This window comes from Siphateles boraxobius, unplaced genomic scaffold (genome assembly GCF_051911475.1).
Source record: "Siphateles boraxobius isolate OS27281-9 unplaced genomic scaffold, OSU_SipBor_1 2, whole genome shotgun sequence".
In the NCBI taxonomy this organism is placed as follows: domain Eukaryota; kingdom Metazoa; phylum Chordata; class Actinopteri; order Cypriniformes; family Leuciscidae; genus Siphateles; species Siphateles boraxobius.
The window spans coordinates 17,752,092-17,758,421 of record NW_027508810.1 but is presented as its reverse complement, the minus strand read 5'-3'; positions in this window follow the sequence as shown (position 1 = coordinate 17,758,421).

Sequence of the window (6,330 nt, the reverse complement as noted above, 5' to 3'; positions counted from 1 at the left end):
CACAAAAATTGGATTTGGACTGACAGTCTGAACCTAGCCTAAATGCATGTGGTTGTTGGAACCTTATGTAAATTTTACTCCTTTAACAATGCTAAAAAATAAATGTGTGAGAGCCTGGTATATAGGCTATAAGACATGCCAGCCAGATATGACGGCGCTACTGTTGTGGAGTAAAGGTGTTGCACAATGTATTTTATAGATCTATGTATATGCATGATCACATTTAATTGCTGTGTTCTCTTTTGTGTGAGTTGCTGTGTTTTCTGTTGTGTTGATTGTTGTGTTTTTTTGGAAGCAGTATTCCCATAGCCACACCTCTATTTTTGATAATTCAATGAACTAATAAGTGATGGATTTTGGGGTGGAGCGGTGGATATGTTCCCCTATAAAAACGTAACAACTGAGACTAGTGGTGGCAGCATCGTGCATCCGTGACTGAAGTCAACACAGCGAGAGCGAGAAGATATTACATTGTGCTTGCATCAGAGAGTGAGTGTTTCATTTGCATTGGGACGGCTTATGGCTATGCGAGATTGCAGCACACTGTAGACGAGTAACCACAAAGTCTGCGGTTTGTGGAGCATTGTCGGAGGAGCAGCGTGTGAGACGGGCTGATGACCGGCTGCGAGAGACTACCGTGATTGCTGAGGAGACGAGTGGAGATAACTGCTGTGGTTCTTCTGTCGTGAACACATTGGACTGGATAGCAGGGTTGCTGTCCAGTCATGCTGTGAGTACATTCTGACTTTTATCTCGCGGTGCGCATATCAAATCAAATTTATTGCCTTATTACGGACAAGAACGAGCCTGCTGTGCATAATTTTACTTGAGTGACTTTTGAATCGCCCGAATTTTAAAGAGGTTTTTAGTTTGACTTAATAAACAAAAAAAAAAACTGTGTAGATGCAAAGTGATGTAAGTTGGACGTCGTATGCTGGCAGTTTCTTTCTTTCTCTGTGTTCCAGCATCGGGCTGATACTGGCCTCTATGTGGGACTGCAGCGTAAATGGACGTCAGCTGTAATACAAGTGCCTAGCAGACACTAAGTTGAACTTTGGCGGTTCCCTGAGCTGAAGATTGGGACTTTGGACTTACTCCTCTGTTTTTTTTATTTTTATTCATTTGATTCATTGTTTTGCCAACAATTTTATTGTAATAAAATAGTTTTCCTACTGCTATTTTTGGGTGTTGTTTTCCACCGTTCCCTACTCCGATAAAGAACCTGTTTTTTTATATGGAGTTCCTGGGGTCTCAGTTTCCACTCTAGGTGGCGTAGTCGGCAACAAAGTTTAAATATATCTTATTAGAGTCATTTGGCCGCTGACACTACTGCAACACGCATCCACGCAGCTGAGTAGGCCTAGCCTATCTCTTCATCAAGGCAACGCGCAAACTATCGCAAATAAAAATGATAGTAAGTCGCAGACACTCAACACACAGTCATCTTCATTAAAAATAAAGAAGCTAAATGATCTTACCAGTGCTGTCGCGCTCTCTCCTCTTGTGGTCTTTGATTTTGAAATTAGCTGATGATCAATGAAATGCAGCTCATAACTTTTGCTTTTGGTGACGTAAACTTCTAGCACGGGAATAGAAGATCGAATTTATATCCGTTTTGCGAAAACATATTTATGTGATAAAGTGTAAATGGAATCGTTTTGATAAATCAGCTATGTGATCAGTAAAAATGCATGAAGTGACCAGCTGTAAATAGGCCCAAAATCAATGAGTTTGGATAGTCTGTAATGACATCAACATGTCCTAAAAATGTCAAGAGACATGTCATAGATAGATAGAGAGAGAGACAGACAGACAGACAGCGAGAGAGGGAGAGAGCGAGAGAGAGAGAGAGAGAGAGAGAGAGAGAGAGAGAGACAGCTGGAGAAAGTTCAGCATGAGTTCACATCATTGTGTGCTCTCTGTTGGAGAATGCATCTGTGAATGTGGTTATTACGTCATCTTAGCTTATCACAAATACACTACTTTCTTTCCACTCTCTCAAAAAATTGTCCTTCCAGTGGTTTGTGGCTGGACTCTTCTTGACTCTTTCTATCTATCTGCTTTGTCGTGACGCAAATGAAAGTGGGTGGAGAATAGGTGTGTATTCTGCACTCACTTTTACTGACTTCACCTGTCAGTCATTAGATTAATATATAGGCCAGAGTTGAAAAGTGAATCTTACCTAGCTGTATTTCCGGTGACCAGTTCACATCACATTACTGAGTCATTGTCCCACTCAAATTCCTGTTCAATTTATGCACTTTCTTGTAACTCCCTCTTGGACTAACCATCAGGTCACCATTGCAAAAGAAGGGGGTCTTACCGTATCAACACCACAAAATAATCTCCTGAGCTTTCACACAGCTGATATATATATACAGGTCCTCCTAAAAAAAATAGCATATTGTGATAAAGTTCATTATTGTCCATAATGTAATGATAAAAATTAAACTTTCATATATTTTAGATTCATTGCACACCAACTGAAATATTTCAGGTCTTTTATTGTTTTAATATTGATGATTTTGGCATACAGCTCATGAAAACCCAAAATTCCTATCTCAAAAAATTAGCATATCATGAAAAGGGTCTCTAAACGAGCTATTGACGTAATCATCTGAATCAACTAATTAACTCTAAACACCTGCAAAAGATTCCTGAGGCTTTTAAAAACTCCTAGCTTGTTTCATTACTCAAAACCGCAATCATGGGTAAGACTGCCGACCTGACTGCTGTCCAGAAGGCCATCCTTGACACCCTCAAGCAAGAGGGTAAGACACAGAAAGAAATTTCTGAACAAATAGGCTGTTCCCAGAGTGCTGTATCAAGGCACCTCAGTGGGAAGTCTGTGGGAAGGAAAAAGTGTGGCAAAAAACGCTGCACAACGAGAAGAGGTGACCGGACCCTGAGGAAGATTGTGGAGAAGGACCGATTCCAGACCTTGGGGGACCTGCGGAAGCAGTGGACTGAGTCTGGAGTAGAAACATCCAGAGCCACCGTGCACAGGCGTGTGCAGGAAATGGGCTACAAGTGGCGCATTCCCCAGGTCAAGCCACTTTTGAACCAGAAACAGAGGCAGAATCGCCTGACCTGGGCTACAGAGAAGCAGCACTGGACTGTTGCTCAGTGGTCCAAAGTACTTTTTTCGGATGAAAGCAAATTTTGCATGTCATTCGAAAATCAAGGTGCCAGAGTCTGGAGGAAGACTGGGGAGAAGGAAATGCCAAAATTCCTGAAGTCCAGTGTCAAGTACCCACAGTCAGTGATGGTCTGGGGTGCCATGTCAGCTGCTGGTGTTGGTCCACTGTGTTTTATCAAGGGCAGGGTCAATGCAGCTAGCAATCAGGAGATTTTGGAGCACTTCATGCTTCCATCTGCTGAAAAGCTTTATGGAGATGAAGATTTCATTTTTCAGCACGACCTGGCACCTGCTCACAGTGCCAAAACCACTGGTAAATGGTTTACTGACCATGGTATTACTGTGCTCAATTGGCCTGCCAACTCTCCTGACCTGAACCCCATAGAGAATCTGTGGGATATTGTGAATAGAAAGTTGAGAGACGCAAGACCCAACACTCTGGATGAGCTTAAGGCCGCTATCGAAGCATCCTGGGCCTCCATAACACCTCAGCAGTGCCACAGGCTGATTGCCTCCATGCCACGCCGCATTGAAGCAGTCATTTCTGCAAAAGGATTCCCGACCAAGTATTGAGTGCATAACTGAACATAATTATTTGAAGGTTGACTTTTTTTGTATTAAAAACACTTCTTTTATTGGTCGGATGAAATATGCTAATTTTTTGAGACAGGAATTTGGGGTTTTCATGAGCTGTATGCCAAAATCATCAGTATTAAAACAATAAAAAGACCTGAAATATTTCAGTTGGTGTGCAATGAATCTAAAATATATGAAAGTTTAATTTTTATCATTACATTATGGAAAATAATGAACTTTATCACAATTTGCTAATTTTTTGAGAAGGACCTGTATATATGCGAAGGATTATCTCGGCAAAAGAGGAGTGCTCACTAACATAGATTTAGACAGATTTGTGAACAATATTTGAGAGAAATAGACCTTTTGTGAACATAGAAAAAGTCTTAGATCTTTGAGTTCAGCTCATGAAAAATGGGGGAAAAAACAAAAGTGTTATATATACATATATCTATATATATATTTCATGACAAGACGTACATTGTATTTTAATATGCTTTTATTATAACATCCTTGGTGTCAGAGCAATATAGGCTTCAAGGCTATACGCATCCTGATATAAGTCAAATGGATTTGAAAACTTTTTAACAGATTATTCAATCACAAACTACTCAGTTTATTACTGCAGCCAACATCATAAAGCCATTGTGTGAATATTCAATGTGAACTTTAACTCAGTGAGGCAAAGCAGTCATGCACCCAGTTATGGCACTCTAACTGATCACTAGAAGATAAAGGTCTCTCTTGGAGTAACCTTTTGCCCTGTTCATTTAGCTTTCCATACATTTGCTCTTCAATGTTCATGGTAGTCTGCCCTAACTAAACAGGAAACACAGTTCATATTACTTAGTATTTACCAACACATCTGTGTAGTCTAATATAAATTTGTGTGTTAGTGATTATTTTGAGTATAGGCCCAGCGCCGCCGCTCCCACCAAGCGCATCACGCGCTGTGCGTAGGGCACCAAGTGCCTAGGGGGCACCAAAAATAGCCTAATGAAAAATCCATCATCATATCATAGTCATAATAATTATAATGCAGACATCCAAAGTCTCCCGGAAGTTCTGGGAGTCTCCCGCATATTGATAGCGGCTCCCTGATGCCCGCCAATCGTGCAGCGCTTACGGCAGAGAGGGAGAGAGCGAGAGAGCGAGAGACTTTGCGTGTGTGTGCAAATGTGCGTGTGTGCCTCATGATGCCCATGTAAGACACACCCCCCCATCAACAAAACCGATAAATAAAATGGGGGGGGGGGGCATCATAAAGGAATTATGCTTAGGGCACCAAAATGGCTAGCAGCGGCACTGTGTAGGCCAATATGTTGCTAAACAATCCGTTCTAACAAATGAGCTTTAGCTTCTGTGATAAAATCCTGCACTTCCAACCACTCATTGGTCAAATGGGAATGTGTTTTAAAGGAGAACTCCGGGCAATTTTTAAGTTAATCTTGATCGTTGTACCTTTGTGAGTAATGTCTATAGAAAAAAAAACGAACCAGATTGGTGCTTGCAACACTGAGCTGTTCCCGCAAATGCCCAGAGCTCCCACTCAGCTAAAACGGCAGTTATGGGGGCATATACATAAAGAGTGTCATTGTGCCTCCTAACAGACACAAAATGCAATTAAAATATCTGTCCAAAATGAACAGGGCCCTTACATGTGAACAAGATGCGTTTAGCAACTTAGCCATTGTTTAAATTCACCTAAATAGTGTTTTAGATGGCTAGCTGTAGTCTCGCGCTGAAGTCTCAGTCTCAGAACTCAGTTGTAGCCGGAAAAAGGTAAACAGTGTGCACGTGGGAGGACCGTAGTGTGTGAAGAGTGATGATCGGAGTTGCTCACAAGTGAAGAAGAAATGGTTCGCGTTTGTGCCGTTCCGAATTGTGACAACAGAGTGCGAAAATACAAGAACTTAAATTTTCATCGTCTTCCTTTCCATGACCTCGAGATTCTGCAGTTGTGCTAGTTGTACTTCAACTTGATGTGCAAACTCCCAAACAACTAGCCTACTACGCACTAAAGATTACAGCATTTGCAGCGAACACTTTGACAAGGATGACTACACAGACACAACACAGCGGGGCCGGTTGAAGAAAAAAGCCATTCCGTGGACGAAGACGTGTGCAACCACTGTGGAGGTCATGTAAACTTTATTTATCCTTCCATTTGGGCACACACGGCTTGAGGAGAGATGTGCAGTAATATGTTTTTTTAGTCTTCTTGCAAAACTTAAATTATTTCGCTAACTTCTATGTCTTCAATTATATTTGTATATATAACATACTCCCACCTGCACACTGCTATTTACCTTTTTCCGGCTACAACTGAGTTCCCACGGGACTTCAGCGCGAGACTACAGCTAGTCGTCTAAAACACCATTTAGGTGAATTTAAACAATGGCTAAGTTGCTAAACGCATCTTGTTCACATGTAAGGGCCCTGTTCATGTTGGACAGACATTTTAATTGCATTTTGTGTCTGTTATGAGGCACAAACACACTCTTAATGTAAATGCCCCCATAACTGCCGTTTTAGCTGAGTGGGAGCTTTGGGCATTAGTGGGAACAGCTCAGTGTTGCAAGCACCAATCCGGTTCATTTTTTTTTTTTCTATAG